Source organism: Balaenoptera acutorostrata, chromosome 8 (assembly GCF_949987535.1).
Source record: "Balaenoptera acutorostrata chromosome 8, mBalAcu1.1, whole genome shotgun sequence".
Classification (NCBI taxonomy): domain Eukaryota; kingdom Metazoa; phylum Chordata; class Mammalia; order Artiodactyla; family Balaenopteridae; genus Balaenoptera; species Balaenoptera acutorostrata.
The window spans coordinates 102,436,659-102,463,212 of NC_080071.1; the positions used below are offsets into that span (position 1 = coordinate 102,436,659).

General features: G+C 40.4%; 1 protein-coding gene across 3 annotated transcripts in view; it reads left to right on the forward strand.

Moving 5' to 3' along the window:
* The first annotated feature begins 8,703 nt into the window (after positions 1 to 8,703).
* Positions 8,704 to 26,554, forward strand: part of WDR33 (WD repeat domain 33) — a 100,738-nt gene continuing 82,887 nt past the window's right edge. For 2 of the 3 annotated variants that reach the window (XM_007182858.2, XM_007182857.2), the window contains exon 1: positions 8,704 to 8,866. The gene's annotated coding sequence lies outside the window, so the exon portion shown is untranslated. The remainder of the gene's footprint in view (positions 8,867 to 26,554) is intronic. The other variant, XM_057551899.1, reaches the window with a different exon arrangement.

Genomic DNA, 26,554 nt, shown 5'->3' on the forward strand with positions numbered 1-26,554 from the left:
ATGGGGGAAGTCTGGGACTAAATGCCTGGGTCCCCCTGGTCAGAGCACCCATGGTGAGCCCAGGACCCAGCACTAGGAATAGCCCTGCGTTTGGAGGCACTACTGCCCCTATCTTAAGTCACATTCCCAGGGGCATGCCCCAGTAGAGCCGCCATCCTTCCAGCCAAGGGCCCAGTACCACTGCCAGCAAGGCTGCCTTTAGGGACAGGTCCATCCCGGTCTCAACCCCTAGGAGCCCTGCCTCCGCAGTGGGCACAAGGACGGGCAACCTTGCTGTTATGGCTCCCTTATCACCTGTCCAGGGTGGGACACAAAACCACTGGGCCAGCCAAATCATTTTCCTCCAGGTCGGGATCCAGTCACTCCCTTGGGGTCTGAGAGGCGAACGCTGGCCTGACTGAATAGCTTCCTGGAGAAGTAGTCAGTGTCTACCTTCCTCCCAGGCTGGACCTCGTATGGGCCCCATTTCAATGTGATACACACATGTAGGCCTGACCTCTGTGATCCTGGAACAAACTGGGTGCCCAGAGAAACAGCATTCCCATCCCGTACTCTGCAGTTTTCCCCTAAGGTGGGTAGTTTGAGGCTGTTGTCTGTAAGAGGTCCTTGTCCTGTTCTGTCCCCTCCAGCCACGGAGCAGGCGGGACCCCTCCTACTGCCTACAGTAGATTCCTCCCCTCTCACCATTCTTCTCCCAGAACCCTTGGGTCTTCTCTGTAACTTATAATTAAGCCTTAGTCTTGTTGCTTTGCATAATTCTCACATGTCTGTACTCTGTAGACCGTGTGGAAAGCACTGACTTGTATGAGTCATCATCGGGAAGTCAGAACTGTTTAAAGTTTCTTGTGGCCCAGCTCAGCAGGTGTGGAGAGTGGCACAACTTGATGACTAGAAAGACTGACCAATTTCTGAATATTAAAAGTACATTTTGGGAATTCCCCGGTGGTTCAGTGGTTAGGACTCTGGGCTTCCACTGCCGGGGAGCCGGGTTTGATCCCTGGTCGGGGAACTAAGGTCCCGCAAGTCGTGCGGTGCAGCAAAAAAAGAGAAAAAAATGTACTTTGAGTTTAAAGCTCAGTGCAAGTCCAGGATAAGACAGGCCGGGGGCGGGGGTGGGGGGGATAAAGAGAGAGGCTCATTGTTGCCTGTTGGAATTGTCACCCCCCTTTCTGACCTGGAGGGGCTGGATCATCCTGAATATACACCAGGAGTCCACACCCTACACGTTTAGTCTTTTCTAATGTAGCAATTTCTTTTTTTACTTTTTTGCTTTTAAAGTCCTAGGCAAATTACCTACATACAAATCTCACCTAAAGGGAATGGGCCTGGCATTAAAGCTTCTGAGCCAGCACAAGCAAGGAAAGCTTTATTTCTAGGACGTGACATATCCCTGAGCAGTTTGTGACATCCTGCTTTAAAAAAGTAAAACGACTCCCTGAATTACATCTCTTTGGTTTTCCAAAAATAGGGATGAAGGGGAAAGAAGCTAAAATTAGTTCATTTTAATTATAAAAGATTAAAAGACTTCCAGTTTGTGGTCCAATATGTATGGAGATTAGAGATCACTACGCCTGTCATCACAAGAAGAAGAGAAGCTGAACAAACTGAAAATCAACAATTCTTCCTAAATCCATCATAGAGGTGAGGTCACGGGGCAAACCATCATCACAAAAAGAACAGGGAAGACAAAATAAACAACAACAACAACAAAAACCTGCAAAAAACAAAGCACCCCAGAGAAAATGATTGCTTCTGACACCTATGACTAGCAGCAAGGAGTAAACATGGTTTAACTCCTAGAACATAAAAAACTTACATTAAAGCCCTATTTAGCTCAGTTTGGTGCATTTTTTACCCAATACACTAATCATGTCCAGCTTTCAACCAAAAATTATAAGGCATACTAAAAGGCAACCACCTTCTCCCCCCACAATTTGAAGGGACAGAGCAAGCATCAGAAGCAGACTGGAATATGACAGAGATTCCGGAATATTAGACTGGAAATTTAAAGTAAGTGTAATTTGGGCTTCCCTGGTGACACAGTGGTTGAGAATCTGCCTGCCAATGCAGGGGACACAGGTTCCAGCCCTGGTCCAGGAAGATCCCACATGCTGCAGGGCAACTAAGCCCGGGCACCACAACTACTGAGCCTGTGCTCTAGAGCCTGCGAGCCACAACTACTGAAGCCTGCGTGCCTAGAGCCTGTGCTCTGCAACAAGAGAAGCCACCGCAATGAGAAGCCTGCGCACCACAACAAAGAGTAGCCCCCGCTCCCTGCAACTAGAGAAAGCCCACGTGCAGCAACAAAGACCCAACACAGCCAAAAATAAGTAAATAAATAAATTAAAAGTAAATAATAAAATGAGTGTAATTCATATGCTAAGAGCTCCAACGGAAAATTGAACAACATGCAAGAACATGATGGGCAGTGTAAGCAAGGAGATGGAAATTCTAAGAGGAAACGGTAGAAATAAAAAACACTAACAGAAATGGAGAATGTTTTGATGAACTCATGAATAGGCTAGATATGACTGAGGAAAGAATCAGTGAGCTTGAAGATGTATCAATAGAAACTTTTCAAACTAAAAAAAAAAGAGAGTGAGAGAGAGAAAAGACTGAATAAAGTAGAAAAGAATATCCAGGAACTGTGGGACAATTACAAAAGGGGTAACTGTGTAAAGGGGATACAAGAAGAAAGAAATAAAACAATAAAGAAGGAAAGAAAGAAAAGAAATACTTGATAACGGCCGGAAACTTTTATTTAACATACATCAAACCACAGGAATCCCAGAGAACACCAAGCAGAATAAACACCAAGTGATCAACACCTTTGTATATTGTATTCAAACTTAAGAAAATCAAAGACAAAAAGAAAACCCTGAAAGAAGGCAGAAGGAAAAAATCTTACGTGTAGAGAAACTAGTATAAGAAATATATTGAATTTCTCTTCAGAAACTATGCAAGCAAGCAGAGTGGAGTGAAATATTTAAAGTGTTGAAAGAAAAAAAAACACCCCACCAACCTAGAATTCTTTTAATACATTTATTTATTTATTTATTTTTGGCTGCATTGGGTTTTCGTTGCTGCCCGTGGGCTTTCTCTAGTTGTGGCGAGCGGGAGCTACTTTTCATGCGGTGCGCGGGCTTCTCATTGCAGTGGCTTCTCTTGTTGAGGAGCACGGGCTCTAGGTGTGCGGGCTTCAGTAGTTGTGGCACATGGGCTCAGTAGTTGTGGCTTGCGGGCTCTAGAGCGCAGGCTCAGTAGTTGTGGCACATGGGCTTAGTTGCTCCGTGGCATGTGGGATCTTCCCAGACTAGGGCTCGAACCCGTGTCCCCTGCATTGGCAGGCGGGTTCTTAACCACTGCGCCACCAGGGAAATCCAACCAACCTAGAATTCTGTATCTATCAAATTTTTCTTTCAAAAGTGATGATGAAATACAGACTCTAAGATAAATAGAAACTGAATTTGTCTCCAGTAGACCTGCCTTGCAAGAAATGTTAAAGGAAGTTCTTCTGAGAAAGAAAATGATGTAGGTCAGGAACCTAGGGCTACATAAAGAAAGGAAGAGTGTTAGAGAAGGTATAAATGAAGGTAAAATAAAAAAATTTTTTTTTTGGCAGCGCCTTGTGGCTATGTGGGATCTTAGTTCCCCGACCAGGGATTGAATCCGTGCCCCCTGCAGTGGAAGTGTGGAGTCCTAACCACTGGACCGCCAGGAAAGTCCCAAAATAAAATATTTTTTAGTTTTTACTTTTCTTATTCTTAATTTATCTAAACGATTCACTGTGTTCAAATTAATAATTGCAAAAATACATTTGGTGATAATAGTTTATGGATAAGTGAAATGTATGAGAGAAATTTTATAAGGGATGGAAGGGAGGAACTGGGAAAACTCTGTTATAAGATACCTACATAACCATGAAGAAATACAGTGTTGGCACTTCCCTGGTGGTCCACTGGCTAAGGCTCCACGCTCCCAATGCAGGGGGCCTGGGTTCAATCCCTAGTCAGGGAACTGGATCCTGCGTGACACAACTGGTGTTCCTGCATGCTGAAACTAAAGATCCAAAGATCCCGCACGTGGCAACGAAGATCCCGCCTGCCGCAGCTAAGACCCAGCACAGCCAAATAAATAAATAAATATTAAGAAAGAAAGAAAGAAATACAGTGTTATTTGAAAGTGAATTTAGGTTAGTTGTATATTTATTTATTTATTTATTTTTAAATTTAATTAATTAATTTATTTATTTATGGCTGTGTTGGGTCTTCGTTTCTGTGCGAGGGCTTTCTCTAGTTGCGGCAAGCGGGGGCCGCTCTTCATCGCGGTGCGCGGGCCTCTCACTATCGCGGCCTCTCCCGTTGCGGAGCACAGGCTCCAGACGCGCAGGCTCAGTAATTGTGGCTCAGGGGCCCAGTTGCTCCACGGCACGTGGGATCCTCCCAGACCAGGGCTCGTACCCGTGTCCCCTGCATTGGCAGGCAGACTCCCAACCACTGCGCCACCAGGGAAGCCCTAGTTGTAAATTTATATTGTTAATTCTAGGGAAACCATTTAAAAAATTTTAAAAGAAGTACTACTGGGGATTCCCTGGTGGCGCAGTGGTTGAGAATCTGCCTGCCAATGCAGGGGACACGGGTTCGAGCCCTGGTCTGGGAAGATCCCACATGCCGCGGAGCAACTGGGCCCGTGAGCCACAACTACTGAGCCTGCGCGTCTGGAGCCCGTGCTCCGCAACAAGAGAGGCCGCGATAGTGAGGGGCCCGCGCACCGCAATGAAGAGTGGCCCCTGCTTGCCACAACTAGAGAAAGCCCTCGCAGAGAAACGAAGACCCAACACAGCCATAAATAAAATAAATAATAATTAAAAAAAAAAAAAAAAGATCATGCTACCTATCATGTTACTATCTTTGTTCATCTTTGGTGATCATATACATATAGTCCCAATATTCATGGAGCCTATAATCTAATGGGGAGATAGATAATAAACAAATGAGAAAATTAAAAAAAAAAAAAAAAGAAGTACTACTGATATGCTAAGAGAAGAGAAAAAATGGAATCACATTTTGATTAAAACCAGAGAGGCAAAAAATAGTTTAAAAGAGTGGAAGACAAAAAAAAGAGAGAACAGGAGCAAAGGATAGAAAATAGTTAGAAATATGGTATATGCTAATCCAACTGTCTCAATAATCACTTTAAATATGGATGGCCTTAAAACATCAATTACAAGACAGAGATCATCAGAATGGATTAAGAGAAATGCCTGTGTAGTTTACAGACGCTTAAATTTTACTGAGCTCTATGGCCATCACCTTTTCAGTCTTGAGCCACAGACCCAAATGGAATTACCAGGAGGCACTTATGACTCAAAATTCACTTCCTTTGGCAGGTCCCTACTCCCTTGATTAGGAGTAAGTGCAAATGAGGCTGTGATCAGGAACCTTTCATTAACTTTTTTTTTTTTTGAGAGGGTTTTTTTTGTTTTTTATTTATTTTATTTACTTTTGGGTCTTAGTTGCTTTGCGTGGGGTTTTCTCCAGTTGCAGTGAGTGGGGGCCACTCCTTGTTGCAGAGCACGGGCTCCAGGTGCGTAGGCTTCAGCAGTTGTGGCACGTGGGCTCAGTAGTTGTGGCTTGTAGGCTCTAGAGCTCAGGCTCAGCAGTTGCGGCACACGGGCTTAGTCGCTCCGTGGCATGTGGGATCTTCCCGGGCCAGGGCTCGAACCTGTGTCCCTTGCATTGGCAGGCAGATTCCCAACCACTGCGCCACCAGGGAAGCCCCTCCTTAACTCTTGTACTGTAAAATCTGCTGCTAAAGCAATAGCTACCCAACAAAAATCCCTAGACTCTCTGGCTGAAGTTGTTTTTGATAATAGAATAACCCTTGGTTATCTTTTAACTGAGCAAGGAGATGTTTGTGCTATGGCTAACACCACTTGTTACACTTGGATTGACACTTCTGAAGAAGCTGAGACTCAGCTACATAAGATCAGCGAACAAGCCAGTTGTCTTAAGAGAGTGACTCCTTCAATGGGGTCTTTCTCTGACTTATTTGATTCTGATTGATTTGGGTCTTGGGGACCATGGCTCCAAAGTACATGCCAGATATTGGGTATTATCCTGCTTATGATAATCACAGTAGTCTTCCTGGGGCTTGGTATTCTCTCAAAACCTTCAAATGCATGTTTGCAATCACTAACCAGCGAGCAAAAGATCTACCTAAAACTAGAACATCAGAAAAGGAACAAAGAGAATGACTGACTTAAAGAACGTGAACCCAATATAACGACCTGTAAACACCACAGAGAGGTCCAGGAGGTCCAGGCGTTAAGACTCTGTGCTCCCAAAGCAGGGGACATGGGTTTGATCTCTGGTCAGGGAATTAAGAGGTTATTTCTCATTACATACATATATTTATAAGTCACATGGCATGGCCAAGAAAAAGAAAAAAAAAAGTGTGTGGGGGGAATTGGTAAAAACAAGACAACAGCCCCCAAAAGGAGTCACTTATGCTAAGCCCCACCTCATCAAACTGAGACTTAATTACAGTTTCGGCTCTCCCAGAAATGCAATCTTAAACCAGTCAATCAGGAATCTCGTAATCAGCTCTAGTTAAGGAACCTGCCTGATAACCCCAGCCCTTAAAGCAAAGTTACCAATCTACTTTTTGCTAGTAGAACTTCCTTGCTCCTGCACCCTTCTGCCTATACTCTCCTTGGAGCTCCTTTCCGTCTGTTAGATTGGATGCTGCCTGATTCATGAATCATTGAATAAAGCCAATAAGATCTTCAAAATTTACTCAGTCGAATTTTGTTTTTTAACACTACCCTGGAATAAAATCCTTCCTTTCCTAAATCTTTGCTTGTTGCTTCCAAGTTTATGATAATCCCTGCCTCCCTGGAATTGAAGGAATGAAGATTAAACTCTTGGCACCTGGGGAGGTGTGGGGTTCTGATATTTGTTAATAATGCCCAGTGAACTTCCAAGTCTAGTCCAAAAAAATGGAAAGAGAAAGAATTCCTAAATGACGTATGATGTTAATCAACAGGAATTTGTAAACTGTAATAGATGCATTTAATAATAATTTAACATACCATGTCAGTAACCTGTTACTGCTTTAAAAAAACACACCCTTTCCCCCTCAGTGATTACAAAAACAGAACACATGTATTTGAAGAAAATAGTCATCCTTAATCCCACCATATTATTTCCTTAGGTTATTTCTCATTACATACACATACTTACAGTTCTTCATATTCATGTTCCACTAAAATCAGATAATAAGCATTTCTGATATCATCATAAAAACTTTGTATAGATACTCTGTAATGTACAGATACTCTGCCATTATTTAGCCATTCCCTGCTATCGGACATTTAAGTTGCTTCCTTTTTTTTTTTTTCCTATCATCAATAATACTTAAATGAAGTTTTGTATATATATATATTTCACACTTCTGAGACTATCCTTAGAATAGATTCTTAGAAGAGGAATTAGAGGCAAAAGTAATAAATATTTTAAGATTCTTGATTCATACTGCCGAATTACTTTCCTAAAGTTAGAAGACAACTTGTTTTGAAGTTGTATTCTGAACTTCATATAAGTGGAATCATCCGTGTCCTCTTTTGTGCCTGATTTAACAGTATCTGTGATATTCATCCGGTTTGTTGCATTTATCAGTAACTACAGGCATAACTTGTTTTATTGCGCTTCACAGATACTGCATTTTTTTCCTACAAATTGAAGGTTCGTGGCAACCCTGCATTGTCAGATGATGGTTAGCATATTTCAGCAATAAAGCATTTTGAAGTTAAGGTATTTCTTTTAGACTTAGTGCTATTGAACACTTAATAGACTACAGTACAGTGCAAACATAAACTTATATGCACTGAGAAATCAAAAAAAAATCGTGACTCACTTTACTCCAATATTGGCTTTATTACGGTGGTCTGGAACTGAACACGCAGTACCTCCGAGGTATGCCTGAATTTCCTGTCGCTACGTAGTAGCCCACTGCATGACCACACCACAATTTATTTACCAGTACAACTGCTGATGGACATTGGGGTTACCAGTGTTTGGTTATTACAAAAAAAGCTGCTATGAACGTTCCCGTGCAAGCCTTTGGTGGACGCATGCACTCAGTCCTCCTGGAAGGGAACTGCTGAGTCTCAAGGGGAGGGTATGCTTAGTTTTAGTACTGGAAACAGTTTACCAAAGTGGTCGCACCCTAGGGCTCAGTTTTTATAACTTGGTCTCCACTCTCAGTGAGGAAAGGCGATAACTCAGAGGCGCTGGGAACGCGCGAACTCTGTGAGCTTGACTCAGCTCGGCGCTTTCCTTCAAATTCTTAAGATACTGTCAGGCCGGACCCCCAATTCCACGGATGAATAAACAGAGTTAGCAACTGCAGCACCGCCCCCGAACAAAATTTCTCATTCAAATTTTCGAAAACAGGGTACTTCTGTGAGCATCAGGGTTAGCTCACAATGTGAAAAAAGTACGGCAGCACCACCCTCTCCCGGTCCCTCCTCCGGCGGCGGCGCCGACCTCATCTCAGCTGGAACAAAGGAGTCACTCAGCGAAGCCGCGTGGGGTTCCGGTCAGGCCCCGCCTCTCACCTATGCACAGGCGCAGATTGAGCCCTAGGGAGCCCGGCGGCCCCGGCGCGCGTGACGTAGAAGCGTACGCCGGTGCGTGATGACGCAGGGCGTGCGCTCGGTGGCTCATAGGGGAAGATGGCGGCTGCTCTTTTGGAGGAGTGGGATTGAGAGGGGAGGGAGGAGGCCAGACAGGAGAGACATTCCTGACTGTGAAGACGAACATTTCGCTCGCTAGTCATTAGGAGCTCTGCTCAGCGCCACAGGGTGAGTGCGGCGGCTGCACGGGACCGCTCGCCTGCAGCAGGCGGCGGCACTCTCCGCCATTTTCAAGCTCGGCCGTTGCGTGCTTTGGGGGCCTGGGGGGGTGCCTGGGGATGGGTTGGAAGAGCTGGGAGGATCGATCTCCCGAGGGCTCTTTGAGGCGGGTTAGGGCCTTAGGGGACGGGGCTAGAGGCCTGAGGCAGACCGGGAAAGGCGGGCATGGTAGGACTAAGGCCCTGGCTGGGGACCGGTGGCGACGAGAAGACGTAGGTAGGGTAGGCCACGGAGAAAACTGGGAAGTTTGGAGGAGGGAAGCGCGTTAAAACTGGAATTTGGGGCGGGAGTGGAAGGGGTTGGGCCGAGAGTGGAATGGAGTGTGGTTTTGAGTGGTTGGGTGAAGGGGTCATGGGAAGTTAGTTAGTGCGAAACCTGTAAAACGGCGGAAGGTTTAGCCTCGTAATTATCGTGGCTGGAAGTCGGTATTTTAACAGGGATAAGTTCACAGCTTGACAGGCAAAAATCCCCTGCTCCTTTGGAATATCTACATTTGTATTTTGTTTGGTTTAGATCATGGTCCCTGCAAGTGTCTCTTAAGAACTCCATGCACGTCTCCGATTTTAAGACTTCTGGCAACTAGATATTTAGGTTCTTAGAAGGCATTCTTTTTTTTTTACGGAAAGGAAAAAACTGTGGTTACTTGGTTGTAAACCCTAGTGGTTGGTGGTCCTTCCGGAGAAAGGAGAGGGAGGCGGGTCGATAGGGAATTCCGTAATTGGACCTGTTTAAATGAAGTCAGAAAAGCACGGATTATTTGTAGAAAGACTGTCAAGAATGTTTTGAAGTAATTCCCACACAGATGACATGAAGTTGACTGTTCGGGAACTTTGGAAGACGAGTATGAACAAAAAGCCTATGTTAAAAGGAATACCTCTTGGGAGCACTGAGTTGACTTTCAAGTACACTCTGGAGATTCAGTAACACGCAGCATTTTTTGCCTGTGAACGTGATGCAGTGGTAGATCTGTTTAAACAAAACTTTTAGAGACTGTTAGTTAAAAGGAAACATGTTCATTCCTCCCCTGATGGCATTTTTCTGTTCCTAATTTTAATTGCTTTTGACGCCTGTCTTTTATAACCATAAGACACCTTTGCACTTTTTAATTGGTCTCCTTGCCTAGAAGGCGGCAAAATACTGTATCGGTTTGAGTTTGTGTTGAGGCGTCTAGTTCCGTATTTGGCCTTTTTTCTTGAAGTTTAGGGAAAATTTTTATCTTTGTGTATATGGGGGAAGAATTTTCATAGAAAGTTGGCCTTACATCACAGTGCTTTAGGAAAAAAATAAATACTTATCCCTGAAGTTGATGGCTTAACCTGCATTCTTAGGTTGGTGAAAAATACTAAAACGACGGATTTTGCCATCACAGTTTTACCCCGACCTAAGGCTTTAATTATACTTTTAGTAACCATTTAAGGTGCTTATTCAAAGCTCTCTTTGCTAAGTAATAAGTCCGTATATTTTTCACACTACTTTGGGAAAAACGTGCTATTTGATTATTGCTGAAGTTCGAACTGTTTCATATTTCAGAATAAGAAAGAAGAAGGTAAGGTAAAGTAAACCTTTTTAAGTGTAACAAATATATTGACAAAGATATCAGTGAAAGCTTTTCACTTAAGAATCTATTTATGTAATCCTTTTGAGCTTGCTTAGCAAAAAAAAAAAAAGGACTTTTAGATAAAGTAGTATTAATTAGCTAGAGCCTGCAGATTAGAAATCTTCATTATCAAAGTATGTTTAATTAAATGTCATAAACTTACCAGTTGTTTAAGCATTCCAGATTTGTTGTTTAAGATTCCAGATTGTCCTAGTTTTCTGCCAAACATTATTCCAGGATTTTATTTGTGTTGAAACTTTTGCTTGTGCTGAAACTTTTTCTTTTGGAACAGTGGAAGTTTTTCTGAGACTCTTAAATATGTATAGTATTGGAAAATCTGTACATTACTCATCCTTTCTGGCCCTAGAACATTTTAGTATTTTCTGGTAGTGACTGACTTTATAACGTTTGTATTGTACCTTATGTTCATAACTTGAGTGCTTGTAAATTCCCAGAGCTGGGTAGTATTGTAAAGGCCACGGTTTTAGCAGTAGACAAACCTAGGTTTGAATGCCAGGCTCACCACTAACTAGCTTTTCTACATTTGGTCATTTACACTCTCTGAACTTCAGTTTTCTTATATATGAAAATGTTAATTATAGTACTTATTTCAAAGGTAAAAAAGTGTCTAGTACACAGTAAGCATTCAGTAATTTTTGGCATTTTTCTTTGTGACTTTAATTGATGAGGTCACTTTTTTTTAAATTGAGGTATTAGTTTCAGGTGTACAACATAATGATTAGCTATTAGTGTATATTGCAAAATGATCATCACAATAAGTCCATCACCATACATAATTACAATTTTGTTTTCTTGTGATGAGAACTTTTAAGATCTACTCAGAAACTTTTAAATACGCAGTATAGTGTTATTAACTGTAGTCAAGATGTCATGTTACATCCTTATAACTTATTTATTTTAGAATTGGAAGTTTGTACCTTTTGGCCCCCCTTCATCCATCTTGCCCATTCCTACCTTCCCCATTTTCACTGTTTAAAAACTAACTGAAATATCTTTATTGAAAACTTACTGATAATCTCATTCCGCTGGTAAACTAATTACTCCTTTCCCTGTGTTATTAAAGAATTTTGTGTATATCTCTATTTAATGTATTTTGATTGAAGCAGTATCTTTTCCATTACTTTGTCAGCTCTTTGAAGGCAGATGCTTCAGAGCCTTATATATTTTTTGTATTCGTGAAGCCTAAGCATTATAAAAATGGAGGAATGATTGCTTTTTCTACAAAAATTCTCTTCATGACTCTGCTGGGATCCATATTTCACACAGACCTGGTTTATTATTCTGCTTCTTGGCCCTTACTGGTGACCTCTTTCAGACTATGCATATCTTGTCCATTCCTCAACATCCAACTAAATCTCTTCCCATTAATGAGGTCTTCAGTGAGTATGTATTTATCTACAGCTGTCTCTCCGGTTAACCTAAGGTCTGTGTGACTGCCTTCTATTACTTTGTGTAGTACCGGCCACTATGCCTTAACGGTTTTGAACAGATCCTTGGGTGGGTTGACAAATGCCTAACTGTGCTTGAAGGCTGACTTTGTTATAGGCACTTGCTCTATTTATTGTCCCACTTAGTAAGATACTTTTAAGGAGCAAATTCCCTTTATTTGTATGTGGGATAATCTGGTAACTTTTTCCCTATCTTTTTATGTTAGGAGAAACTGCAAATATCCAGAAAAGTTGAAAGAGTAACACAGTGAACACCTGTTGCCTTTCATTTAGATTTATCTGTTACTAACATTTAACCATTTTGCTTTATTTCTCAGTATACCTCTCCCCTCAACAACCAATTGAAATTAAACGCAGATATCATGCTGTTTGTCCCCTGAATACCTCAGGATGGATCTCTTTAAAATAATGCCATTTTTCTACACTTTATGTATTTGTATTGCAAACTAGCCTTCCGCTAAGACTGTGTAAAAACAATAACCATTATTATGCTTAAGACAGTTACCATTAAGTCTCTGGCATGGACTTTTTAAAGAATGTTCCACATTTGGGATTTTCTGATTAAATGATTAAAATGTCATTTAACTTATTTCTCTATTTTAAAAATTTCCTATAAACTGGACGTTAGATCTAGAGAGGTTTGATTAAATTTGGGTCAGATATTTTTGGCAAAAATACTTCATAGATGATGATATGTAATTTACATTGTATTACATCAGGAAGGACAGAATGTCTGGTTCTTCTGTTTCTATGATCAATAAGGTGGTGAGGATTACCAGATGTTAGTTTGCCCCATTGTTTACTCTGCTGTTTACTTGGTTAGTGTGGTGTCCATCAGGTTTCTTCATTGAAAAGATACATTTTCCCTGTCATCGGGTGGTTGATGATTGTTGGCCTAGTCACTTATTTAATTGGAGGTTATAAAAATTAAATGAGTGAACTTTCTACAAAAATTCTCCTCATGGCTCTGTTATTTCTTTACATTTATTAGCTGTTTTCTGTAAAAAAAAAAAAAAAAAAAAAAAGAGCTTCCCCCTCTTTCATGTTTTAAACTTTCAAAAAAATATTTATTTATTTATTTGGTTGCACTGGGTCTTAGTTGCGGCAGGAGGACTTCTTAGTTGCCGCTCACCAACTCCTTAATTGCAGCACGTGGGCTCCTTAGTAGCGGCACATGAACTCTTAGTTGTGGCATGCATGTGGGATCTAGTTCCCTGACCAGGGATTGAACCCAGGTCCCCTGCATTGGGAGCGCGGAGTCTTATCCACTGCGCCACCAGGGAAGTCCCTCTGCTTAAACTTTTAAATTTTGAAATAAATACGAACTTACAGAAGAGTTGGAATATTAGTACAAAGAACTCTCATATACTTTTTCATCCCTGTTCACCACTTGTTAACTTTCTGTCACATTTGCTTTATCCCTCCTTCCCTCCATCCCTTCTTTCTCCCCATCCCATGTTTTTGGTGTTTTTTGGCCGTGCTGAGCAGCTTGCGGGATCTTAGTTCCCCAACCAGGGATTGAACCCAGGCCACGGCAATGAAAGCACCTAGTCCTAACCACTGGGCTACCTGGGAATTCCCGCCAGCCCATGTATTTTTTCTGAACCATCTGGAGTCCTTCACAGACACCATGCATCTTTCCCCTAAGAACACCATTCTCTTAAATACCCACAGTATTAACAAATTCTACACACTTAACATTGATACAATATTTGATATTCAAATTTCGTATTCCAGTTTCTCCAGTTGTCTCAATAACATCCCTTACAGAGTTTTTTCTCCCCTGTCATTTAGGATCCAACCTAAAATTGAACATTGTATTTGATTGTCATATTTCTTTAGTTTTTAATCAAGACCAGTTCTGTGGTCTTTTTTTCTTTAATGACTGACTTTTTTTTAGAGTATAGTCTCTTAGTTTTGTTTTCGTTTTTGGAGAATTACTAATACTGTTTTTTGGTATGTTGTAGTTGTTACTGTTTTTTTAAAAAATTTATTTAAGTTTGGCTGCGTTGGGTCTTCGTTGCTGCACGTGGGCTTTCTCTAGTTGCGGTGAGCAGGGGCTACTCTTCCTTGCAGTGCACGGGCTTCTCATTGCGGGGGCTTCTCTTGTTGTGGAGCACGGGTTCTAGGTGTGCGGGCTTCAGTAGTTGTGGCGTGTGGGCTCAGTAGTTGTGGCTCTTGGGCTCTAGAGTGCAGGCTCCGTAGTTGTGGAGCGCGGGCTCAGTTGCTCCGTGGCATGTGGGATCTTCCCGGACCAGGGCTGGAACCCGTGTCCCCTGCATTGGCAGGCGGATTCTTAACCACCGCGCCACCGGGGAAGCCCCTGTTATTGTTTTTGATGCTTAAGTTGTTCCAGATTTGGCCAGTGTGAGTCCCTCTTCGAGCTGGTTCTTGTGTCCCTGGCCCTTGCAGTAGAAGTGCAGAGTCCTAAACATTGGACCGCCAGGGAATTCCCTCTTATGTTCTTTTTGACTGAGCCTGATTAATCTCTGAGGGCTTTCTTGGTTTTTGCAAAACAGAATAACCCAGGTCTTTCTTGTATTTTCCTTCTTGTTTTTTATATTTTTCTATTTCTCCAAAAAACTCTGCTTTCTTTTGATGGAAAATGATATTTATAAATTAAAATTTGGGTGCTAGGTAGTATATGTGCTGTTACTAGAGTGTCTTTGCTTCTAGGCTCCTTTCAGTGGCCAGAGCTAGGAAACATGTTTTCAAAAATCATCAGTTTATATTATAACGTTATTATTGGGATTTGCTACAAAGAAAGTAGTTTCAGTTTACATCCTGCTGTGAGTGCAGTTGATTTCTTTTCAGTCCTTTTTTTCCTTAGAATGTATTCTACTAAAAATGAACAGAGAACTGTGTTCAAAAGTTACAGTACTTCATTGTGGTTTCAATTTGCATTTCTCTGATGATTAATGATGTTGAGCATCTTTTTCATATGCTTGTTGGCCATTTGTATATCATCTTTGGAGAAATGTCTCTTCAAGCGCTTTGCCCAAATTTTAAGTGAGTTATTTGATTTTTTTTGTTGCTGAGTTGTAGGAGTTCTTTATATATTCTGATAAAATCTGATAAATCTGATAAATCCTTACCAGATTTGCAAATATTTTCTCCCATTCTGTAGGTTGTCTTTTCACTCTGTTGATTGTGTCCTTTACTGCACGAAAGTTTTTAAGATTGATCTAGTCCCATTTACGTGTGTGGGAACTTTGTTTTTTCCTAACAATATATCCAAGAAATCATTCCAGGGGACTTCCCTGGTGGCCCAGTGGTTAAGAATCCGCCTGCCAAGGCAGGGGACACGGGTTCGATCCCTGGTCTGGGAAGATCCCACATGCCGCGGAGCAACTGAGCTCGTGTGCCACAACTACTGAGCCTGCGCTCTAGAGCCCGGGAGCCACAACTACTGAAGCCCGCGCGCCTAGAGCCCGTGCTCTGCAACAAGAGAAGCCACGGCAATGAGAAGCCCACACACCACAACAAAGAGTAACCCCCACTCGCCACAACTAGAGGAAGCCCGCACGCAGCAACGAAAGATGCCGCGCGCCTCAACAAAGATCCTGCGTGCCACAACTAACACATGGCGCAGCCAAAAAATAAAATAAATAAATAAATAAAATGTTAAAAAAAAAAAAGCCTTTGCTTAAAAAAAAAAAAAGATATATGTTTCATTGGTTAAATTTTTTAAATTTCACTTTTAGGTATTTGGTTAAGTCTCACTGATTGTATCTTTAATAATCACTGACTGTACTTTTGAAATCCAGACTGACTTGTTTGGAGGGAAATACCAAACTAAGATAGTATGTGTCATAGGGTAAAGACACAAATGCCAAAGACTGAGGAACTAGTTAGGCTTTTAGGCCAGTGTGGGTAATAAAACCAGAAACTGAGAACCACTGTTCCAAAATCAGGAGGCACTCAGAGTCTTAAGTTTGTCAGTTTCATCTTGCTGTTGACAAATTTGAAATATTCAAGACCATCTCTTTAGGATTCTTCCTTTGGTAATGATTATGTATTTTGTTAAATGCTTTTACATTCAATTTAGTTGTTAAGCCAAGTTTTAAAATGAGCTGAAAGAAACTGGAAAATCGTTGCTTACTCCCTGTATAATCTTGAAATTTTAGAATTATTTTACTTCTGGAAGTCATCAGATCTAGACCCTTAAAGAGACAGGATTGAGGAGATTAAATTTGTTCATAATCACACAGTTAGTGGAAGAATCCAGGTCACCTGAGTACCAGTTTAGTGTTCTTTTCTCCACCTTTACAAAAAAACCAAACAAAAAACAAACCCCCGAACATTTCATAGTGTAACTTGGGAGAGTTTTTTGGCTCATCGTCTTTGGGAGCGAGCTAAAATTATAAGTTTGCATAGCCCGGAAAGTCTGAAATAGGGAAATCTTCCATCAGTTAGTAAGTGGTGACATTATTTTGTGGTTCTGAACTTGACATATCTAGCTTTGTTCAAAATTGATTATCAAACTGGGACTTTGGTATGTTTCTATTTTAGTAACCTAATGATTTCAGCCTTTAACTCTGCCAGATAATCATAGGATTTGGCAGAATATTTCTTGGTAGATTTTTTAAAAAATTAATTAGTCAGTTAGGTTGCGCCGCAAGGCTTGTGGGATCTTAGTTCGCTGACCAGGGATCGAACCCGTGCCCCCTGCAGGGGAAGCGTGGAGTCCTAACCACTGGACCACCAGGGAATTCCCTCTTGGTAGATTTTATCGACACACACCACATCCCAAGTGTGTAGCAAGGTGCCTCCCTCATGTGTTTTATGTACTCAAATTATAGTTGATAGTATGAGGGAGTTTTTTTTTTCACCCACATTTTCTACCCACGATGCTTATTTGCAACTATGTTTTTTACAGCAGTTTTGTGCCCAGAGTAGTCATTTCTAGTTCTGTGCCTATGTTCATAACACTACTTAGTAGCATTACTTCTATAAGTTGTTTTATTTTTATGCATTTATTCATTCATTTATTTATAAACAAATTACCAAAAAAGAAAAAAAAAGTACAAAGTACAAGGGGATATACAGTGATCTGTCTCTTCCCTATGGCTATTCTCTAATCCTTTTTCATATATCCAGTAGCTGTAGTTATCAGTTCGTTGTAAATTCTTCCATAGATGTTTTGGGTTCTATATAGCAAATATATTTACTACAGATGTGTATGTGTCCCTTTTTTGTTGCTTTTCACTTACACAGTTGTAGTCTATACACTGTTTTGTACTTTTTTTCACTTAACGGTATATCTTGGAGATCCTAAATAGAACTACCTTCCTGATAGTATCAGTAGTTGCATAATATACATTGTATGGGGGGACGTCCCTGGTGGCGCAGTGGTTAGGAATCCGCCTGCCAATGCAGGGGACACGGGTTTGATCCCTGGTCCGGGAAGATCCCACATGCCGCGGAGCAACTAAGCCCGTGCACCACAGCTGCTGAGCCTGTGCTGTAGAGCCTGCGAGCTATAATTACTGAGCCCGAGTGCCACAGTTACTGAAGCCCACGTGCCTAGAGCCCGTGCTCTGCAATGAAAGAAGCCACCGTAATGAGAAGCCCGCACACTGCAAGGAAGAGTGCCCCCGCTCACCACAACTAGAGAAAGCCCCCGCGCAGCAACGAAGACTCAATGCAGCCAAAACAAATAAATAAAAAATAAATAAAATATGCAACATTAAAAAAAAACCTGCCAAACTGTTTAAAAATTTATATATATAGTATGGGTATTCCATGATTAACTAGTCCTCTACTTAATAGACATGGGTGGTTTCCAGTCTTTTGTTATTAAAAGCAGTGCTCCATTGAATAACCTTATGCATATGTGTTTGTGCCTGTGTGAGCACATGTGTAGGGATAAATTCATGGAAGTGGGATTGCTTGGTCAAAGTAGGTGCAGTATTAGTGTGTGAATATGGTGGTTTCTCTCACACCAAACCACCACTTGCATTATCATAGTTTTTAAAAAATTTTTAATAAATTTATTTATTTTTGGCTGCGTTGGGTCTTCACTGCTGATTGCGGGCCCTCTCCAGCCGCGGTGAGCAGGGGCCACTCCTCGCTGCGGCGCGTGGGCCTCTCATTGTGGTGGCCTCTCCTGTTGCGGAGCATGAGCTCCAGGCACGTGAACTTCAGCAGCTGTGGCACGCGGGCTCAGTAGTTGTGGCATGCGGGCTCAGCAGCCGTGGCTTACCGGCTCTAGAGCGCAGGCTCAGCAGCTGCAGCACATGGGCCTAGCTGCTCCGCGGCATGTGGGATTCTCCCACACCAGGGCTCGAACCTGCATCCCCTGCATTGGCAGGAGGATTCCTGACCGCTGTGCCACCAGGGAAGCCTTATAGTTTTTGTCTTCTTGAGTTTTGTTGCTTCTCAGTAAATGATGAGTCATTCTGTAGCATGAGTAGCAACAAGAATTTAAAATCACTAATTTGGGGATGATTCACCATTGCCTATAATAGTGGTTTCTGTCCTTTTGGGACCCCATAGGAATCTTATGAAAGTTTTATACTTCTTCCCATTATCAAAAATGTGAATATCCATATTAGAATTCTGCATGGAACTGTGAGGTGGAGAGGTCATTTAAATCCTTTTGCCCATTTATGTATCCATAGACTCCAGTTAAGGCTTCCTGCTTTATTTGATACATATAAACTCTTGTGTGTAGATTGGCATAATGGACATTTCAGAATCTAGCCCCACTATACGAACTCAGGTTTTCGGCTTCTTCCTCTGCTGCTGCCTCTCCCCACTACCCTGTCCTTGAACCATTTTTTAAAAACTTGAGTACACCTAATAAAACTAATGCAATGTTGTGGGGTTGGCCAAAAAAGTTCGTTCAGGTTTTCCCATCAGATGTTACGGAAAAACCCTGAACGAACTTCTTGGCTAACCCAGTATGTCAATTATATCTCAAAACAAAAACCCAAAAAGTAGTTCTCTTTTACTTCTACTTACTGTTTCCTCTGCCTGGAATTGCTCCTCTTCCCCTTCTCCACTTGGTGTATACTTTCTTTTATTACCCTTATAAGTTAGTTGATTTGAAACTTTTGTTTCACATCAGTGCTCCCCAACTCATTCTTGTTTCTTCCCATGGCATTCTCTCTCATAGCAAAATATGTAAAGTACGTGGATAGGAAGATTCAATATTGTCAAGATGTCAGTTCTTCCCAGCTTGATCTGTAGATTGAACATGCTCCCAATCAAAATCCCAGCAAGTTATTTTGTGAATGTTGATAAACAAACAAAGCTCCTTTTGGTCAGATAAGTTTCATCAATGCCTGTTAAATGAATGGTTACTAGAGAACAGAATATTCATACAATTCTAAGGCATTACCCTACAGTATTAAACATTTTAGATATACACAAAGTTGAAGAAAGAAGTTAATACCATTTATTTGCCTCCTAAATTCAACATTTGTTATAGTTTTGCTGTATTTTCTTGCTAGGGCTGATATATCAAAATACCACAGACTGAGTGGCTTAAACAATAGACATTTATTGTCTCACAGTTCTAGAGGTTAGGTGTCTGAGATCAAGGTGTCAGCAGGGCCATGGTCCCTCTGAAGGTGCTAGGGACAGATCTGTTCCAGACCTTTCTTACCTAGTTTTTGGTAGTTCCTTGGCCTGTACCAGCATAACTCCAATCTTTACATGTGTCCAAATTTCCCCTTTTTATAAAGACACCAATCATATTGAATTACTGGCCCACCCTACTCCGGTATGACTTCATCTTAACTAATGATATCTGCAACGACCCTGTTACCCAGTAAGGTACGGGGTGGTGGTAGTGGTGAAGACTTTTACCATGTGAATTTTGAGGGGATGTAATTCAACCAGTAACAATCTGTCTCTATATACATACAGACATACATTTGAGAGTAATTGCATACATGACAAATGACGCTTCAGCATGCAGTATCAACATGCAGTAACACATCTAAGAAAATTAGCCATAATTTCTTAATATTATGTAATATATGGTCCACATTCAAACAGTTTTTAATAGCTGTTTTTTTTTTTCCCAAACCAGACAATCATTTGGTTGTCTCCTTGGACATGTTTAACTGGAGCAGTCTTTTTGCTCTTTTATTTCTTACATATATACTTTTTTTTTTTTTTTTTAAGACTTACAGTGTCGCAGTTGCAGATCAAGCCTCTGTGCTCTGCCAACCTGATTAAGACTAGTTGAAACCACCATTTGCTTTCTCTGTCCAAGAGTCTTAATACAGAAGGCATGTCTCTTGATGGACAGTTAAGAGGGCTGTTACATTTTCTCTGTTATAGTTGTTCTGGAGAATGGACTTTATCTTTGTACGTCTCAAGGGTTGCTCTCTCACCTCTAAATGTTTATTTTGTGTATGCTACACATTCTGTATTTTAAATTAGACCATTGCAAACAGACCCTTTTAATTTGGTGAAATTTCTCTTAGCTCATTACCTGTAATACAGAAACACAAAAATTATTGTTTGTTCTATGACCAAATACTGTGTTTGCTGTACTTCTCCACTGTATAGTTAATATTTTTTCTTTTGTAGTTAATAAGTACCTTGGAAACTGTGTAAATATACTGTTCGTTCTCAAATTTTTAGCATCCATTGGTAGACCCTGTCTGTAGCAACTATTAATGGGTGTTCCGATGATGATTTTCTGTTAGCATATATTTTAACATACATTTATTACCATTTTCATGTGTGCTAGGCTGTATGCAAGGCACTGAGAATATAGAGATTAAAAACATTCAGTCCTTGCCTACAAGGAATTTATAGTTTAGACAGAAAGGCAGATACGTGGTTTTTACCAGTATGATACATGCTTTTCCATGCATAATTATATTATGCATAATATACTTTAGAAGTGCAGACTGCTGAATAAATTGAGTGTAATAAATAAGCATAAATTTACAAAAGTAATTAAGAACACTGGTATAGGAATATGCCAACAAAGGTTGTGAGAGTGTTTGGCAAACTTAGAGATTTCAGAATAGCATTCAAAACAAAAAACAAAAAAACACTGCTCCTAGCTCCTTATACAGATCTTCTTGTCTGTTGTGGACAACTTGGAAAAACCCACCGTGTAAAGAAGACAACAAGGGACTTCCCTGGTGGCACAGTGGTTAAGAATTTGCCTGCTAGTGCAGGGGACACGGGTTCGATCCCTGGTCCGGGAATATCCCACATGTGGCGGAGCAACTGAGCCCGTGAGCCACAACTACTGAGCCTTGTGCTCTAGAGCCTGTGAGCCGCAAGTACTGAGCCCTTGTGCCACAACTACTGAAGCCCGCATGCCTAGAGCCAGTGCTCCTCAACAAGAGAAGCCACTGCAATGAGAAGCCCACGCACCGCAATGAAGCATAGCCCTTGCTCACTGCAACTAGAGAAAGCCCATGCGCAGCAATGAAGACCCAACGCAGCCAAAAAAAAAAAAAAGTCAACAAAATATTACCATAAGTCCATGCTCTTATTACCTTCGTTATGTGTTCCTTCCCATTTTCTGGCTTTTGAGCAAAAGTGTATAGTTCTTTTAAGATAATTGTAATTTTTTCATAATCTGATTTTTCCACTTAGTATTAGATCATGTGCAATTTGTTAAAAATATTTCAAACATTTTTAATTATATAAAATTTCGTGATATAGATACGCAGAAGTAATTTAGTCATTCCTCTCTGGTTGCCTGTTATGCTTGTGAACTGAACTGAAAGACTTTTTTGCAAGACAGGATTTTTTAGTTGCCCACGTAGATCTCTATTAAATCATAGAATGGTTCTCTGAAATTTATAAACATATAAAGGTATTTCTGGAAATCACAGCTAGTTGTAACATGGTTTAAAAATTGCAGAAGTTTCCTTGAATATCAAATATAAGATTATGAGTCATAATCACTCTTTGTGTTTTACACATTTTAAGTATTGAGTGGTATTAATGGTTCTTAATCCTGTTTCTTCATTTTAGAGATCTAGGAAACAAAGACCCAGAGGTGTCAAAAATTTCTCCAGGATGGGAGAGCCTTAAATAGAGTCCTAGCTTCCATAGTTTGTTGTTCTTTGCACTCTAATGATTCAGTATCCCCTTCCCCCAAGGCTTAGGGGTTCTGTGGAGGAGTTGTGAATAGTATTAGAGTGGTGCAACTTTGCAGTCTATCTTGAACTTACTTTTAAGATGTAGCTTGAAGAAGGAGTTCTTCAGTTGAAGGAGAGTTAAAAGGAGAGAATGAGAGGGAATTCCCTGGCGGTCCAGTGGTTAGGACTCTGTGCTTTCACTGCCGAGGGCCCGGGTTCAGTTCCTGGTTGGGAAACTAAGATCCTGTGTGGCACATAGTAAGTGCTGCCAACTCCAGTTGATTCTTGTTATTCCTGGTAGTTATGTTCTATAAAGTTGCCACAAACACTGAACTAGCAAATACTGAACCGTTGCTCCTAGGAAATTTAGATTCCTGTGAGCCTCTGTGACAGTATTTGAGTCAGTCAGCCAAAACATAACCTTATTTTATGTGTGTTTCTTTTTTTTTTTTTAAGGATAGTTATTTTTTTTTTTATGATTAATTTATTTTTGGCTGCGTTGGGTCTTCGTTGCTGCGCGTAGGCTTTCTCGAGTTGTGGCGAGCGGGAGCTTCTCTTCCTTGCGGTGCACAGGCTTCTCATTGGCGGTGGCTTCTCTTGTTGCAGAGCATGGGCTCTAGGTGCGTGAGCTTCAGTAGTTATGGCACATGGGCTTCAGTAGTTGTGGCACGTGGGCTCAGTAGTTGTGGCTCACGGGCTCTAGAGCACAGGCTCAGTAGTTGTGGCGCACGGGCCTAGTTGCTCCGCGGCATGTGGGATCTTCCCGGACCAGGGCTCGAACCCATGCCCCTGCATTGGCAGGTGGATTCTTAACCACTGAGCCACCAGGGAAGCCCTGTGTTTCTGTTTAAAGATGCCTTACCGCAATGAAGAGTGGCCCCCACTCGCCGCAACTGCAGAAAGCCCTCACACAGAAACGAAGACCCAACACAGCCAAAAAAAAAACAAGATGCCTTAGTTAATGTGTATTGCTGATCCGTTAACATCGTCCTCCCGGTGACAGCGTTAGTTGTTAACAGCTTTAGTGTCTAACTGCCTTTAATCCGTGAGGCACATCACAGCTTTCTTGCACTCGGGAACACTAGACGGCACTTGAGCACAACACTTGGGGACGGGGAGGGGGTGGGGAGCATTTTAAGCAGCAAAATCAACAAAAAGCACAAAAATGTGAAAACCATGACACTCAATAGATTGCAAAAAGGAGACTTGTTTACAGTATGATAACTGAAACAAGAAGGCAGAGCATTGCCTCATTATACCTCAGCTGGGAACTTGAGTTCTGGGTGATTCAACTCTGCATATGATGTACAAATGACCGCCAAAGACTACAAATGTCGATTTTGGGGCTACAGAAAAAGTTAACTATTAGGCAAATTTGCAGATGCCGAATCTTTGAATAATGAGGATCCACTCTAGTTTGAGCACAGGGAAACAATAATAACTCCAGAGGTATAAAAAGTATGCCTTTTAAGTTCAGAATCCAAACAACTAAAATGCATACTGAAAGTTTTTTCCCTGAACCTAATCATGTAGGAGACAAATGACAAAGACCTAAATGTAGATTTATTCCCCAAAATGGTATTTGAAAGACATGAAAAGACAGTGTAAAACTGGGAGTTTTACACTGGTTTTAAAAACTGGGAGTTTTACACTGGTGGGAGTAATAAAATTGAAAACTGGAAAAGTATTCAACTTATTAATAATCAGGAAAACTAAAAAAGAAACCAAGAAAAAGTGATTTTTCTTTTTTAAACCTAAAGTATCAAAAAAAGTGACTTCAGTAGTTCCTGTTGCTTATGATGGAAATAAATGGTTCTACAGAAAAAGCTTTATGTACAAAGATGATCAGTGTGATTTGAATTTTAGTAGGATGTATTTTATTTTATTTTTTAATTTTATTGAAGTATAGTTGATTTACCGTGTTGTGTTAATTTCTTCTGTACAGCAAAGTGACTCAGTTATACATACATATGTGTATATATATTCTCTTCCATTATGGTTTATTACAGGATATTGAATACAGTTCCCAGTGTTATACAATAAGGCGTTGTTGTTTATCCATCCTACACATACTAGTTTGCATCTGCTAATCCCAAACTCCCAGGATATATCTTAAAAACAATTCAAATGTCCAACAGTGGGACATCTGAGTAAATCATGTTTGTATTATATATATATATGTAAATTTTTTTTTCTACCCAGAATATTACATAAGTTTGTTTAAGATGTAACAGCAGTGTTAAAATCAACAAGTTTTAATCTTAACTGGACCGAGTAAACTTAGCTGTTTAAGTATTTTTAAAGTTATTCTCTCCAAAAAACTAAGGGAGCTTTTCTTTTCCATCCCCACATACCACGGTTTCCCAATAGTTCTGTTTTTGGAGGACTTTCAATTGATGAGTAAACTGCATTGCAGATTTTTCAGAACTTCTTTGCCCAAATGAAAACCAATCTGGACAAATTATTTATTGCATAGATTTCTCTGCAGTTTTTTCTTTCTTTAGAACCTTACTGCAATTACCATACAGTATAATTTTTACCTATTTGCCCCACATGAAAAACTAGCTGTCTTGAAAAATATGATGGATATATCCTGTGATCTTCCAGTTAATAGAATTTTTACCTCAATGATAATCTTTATATTTCAAAATAACCAACTCCACCTTGGACATTATTTCCATCTTTACTGACTCATAGGCACATGAACTAGTGCCCAGCTTCTACCTCTTCTACATCCTCTCCTCCATAAGTGGATGGAATTATTTAATATAAGTCTGATGTAGGACAATGAACGCTTTACAGACACATACAATTTAAGTTAAATAACGTCATTGACTAGGGAGCGTACATGCTCAATTCAAAATTTAATAGTTTTTCCTCCATAAATAACATGTACTTAATTGTCATGAGGCAGCTATTTGGTTTTCAAAAAAACCACGTTTAGGTATATATTCATAGGACTGATTAGACAGTCCAGGTGAAATGGTTATAGGAATAGAGGCAGCCGTCATCTCACAAAACTCATTTATATATCAAAATCTATTTTGATATGTAAGGCTGAATTCTTCAAACTAATTATGCTTTCTGTAACTCAAGCACTCTTCTCTTGGCAAGAGCAAGCTGGAACTTATCCATGAAGGTAAAGGTGCTTAATGCTAAACTTTTCTTCTAAGCTTAGATTTGGACTGCTTAAGAAACTGGTACCCAAGAAACCAGCTTGGTCTTTCTACATTTTTACTATTTTAAGTAAATCATCTTATATTTAATGGAACATTTAGGAAGTTGTTAAAAACACTTGCAAATAGTTTTGTAACATGCAAAACTCTTAATCTGTAATTATTAAGGGGGGGAAAAAGAGTAAAAATTTAGGTATAATCCATGATTTCACATACAATTAACAAGTAACAATGGTACCATATAGTTGTCCCTCACTATCTATGGGGGATTGGTTCCAGGACCCCTGGAGGAGGTGGGGGTCCCTAGTATAAAAAGGCATAGTATTTGCATATAACCTACACACATTTAAATTATCTCTAGATTACTTATAACTAATACAATGTAAATGCTGTGTGAATAGTTGTAAATGCAAGAAAAATGCTATGCAAATAGTTATTGGTGTGTGGCAAATTCAGGTTTTGTGAAATTTTCTGGAATTAAAAAAGGTTTATTCCCATCCACAGTTGGTTGAATCTGCAGATGTAGAACCTGTGGATATGGAGGGCTGACTATATTTACTTGCTCCCTCTTCTCTTTACTTTCTCCTCTTTTCCCAGATATCTATCATTACCATGTATTGTTTTCACAGTGGACCAAGGCTTAAAAAATGCAAATTATGAATAGGTAATACAGATTTGGCTCACAGTATATATAATATCATTAGTGTCCGTATTAATGTGACACTGAGGTGGAACAGGATCTTCAAGTGCCTTCTAATAGTCATTAAGGAGAGGTTAAACTGTGTACAGCATGGTTTTCACTTATTCATTCAGTTTTGTTTTGTTTTTTTTCTGAACTCTGAAAAAGTTGAGGTATCATTGATGTATAGCATTTTATTAGTTTCAGGTGTACAACATAATAATTTGATTTATGTATACATTGCAGAGTTATCACCAGATAAGTCTAGTTAATGTCTGTCACCTTACATAGTTACAAATTATTGTTCTTATGATGAGAACTTTAAAGATCTACTCTCTTAGCAACGTTCAAGTATGCAATATAGTATTATTAAATGTAGTCACCATGTTACTCATTACATTCCCATGACATTTATAACTGGAAGTTTGTACCTTTTGACCCGTTTCACTCATTTCACCTACTGCACACCCCCCTCCTCTGGCAACCACCAATCTGTTTTCTGCATGAGTTCTGTTTTTTGTTTGTTTGTATTTTAGATTCCACATGTAAGTGAGATCATACATATTTGTCTTTGACCTATTTCACTTAGCATGATGCCCTCAAGGTTCATGCATGTTGTCACACATGGCAAGATTTCATTCTTTTTGAT